Genomic DNA, 811 nt, shown 5'->3' with positions numbered 1-811 from the left:
CCAGTTTTTCTCCTTGTCTGAGGTATGAGAGGGTGGTGGTGGAACATTGGGTTGTCTCACTTTGCTGTTTTCTCATTCATTTATTTTTCTTTTTCTCTTTTTTTGAGACAGAGTTTTGCTCTTGTTGCCCAGGCTGGAGTATAGTGGCGTGATCTTGGTTCACTGCAACCTCCGCCTCCTGGGTTCAAGCTATTCTGCCTCAGCCTCCGTAGTAGCTGGGATTACAGGCATGTGCCACCACACCTGGCTAATTTTGTATTTTTAGTAAACTCGGGTTGCTTCATGTTGGTCAGGCTGGTCTTGAACTCCCGACCTCAGGTGATCTGCAGGCCTCAGCCTCCCAAAGTGTTGGGATTATAGGTGTGAGCCACCATGCTTGGCCCATTTCTTTTTCTTTTGTGGCTTCATGTGGTTAATATTTCTTATGTGTCAGAGTTTCAAGTTCTATCCCGATGTGGGAGTTTCATGGCTCTGTGTCTTCCCTGGCCATCTCTGCTTTAGGGTAGTAAATCAAAGCTCAGGTGAAAATATTTTTGGTTGGGTGTTTCATATCAGCACATCTCATGCATGGTGGGGAATATCCTGGGTCTGGCATCATGAATGATTTTATCCAAGCTAAGGATTAAGATGCATGAAGGTAGAACACACTTAAATTGTACCAATTTCAGCTTGTTTTTTGTTTCCTCCAGTTGCTGACATACTCATTGACACTTAAATGTCTCTTAAATCATCTCTACAAACACGTTGGGTCTAAACTAATCAGAGAAAAATAGATATTAGTTTATCAGTGGGAGGAAGATAGAGGTTGAAC

This window comes from Callithrix jacchus, chromosome 7 (assembly GCF_049354715.1).
Source record: "Callithrix jacchus isolate 240 chromosome 7, calJac240_pri, whole genome shotgun sequence".
Lineage (NCBI taxonomy): Eukaryota > Metazoa > Chordata > Mammalia > Primates > Cebidae > Callithrix > Callithrix jacchus.
This window is presented reverse-complemented; position numbering follows the sequence as displayed.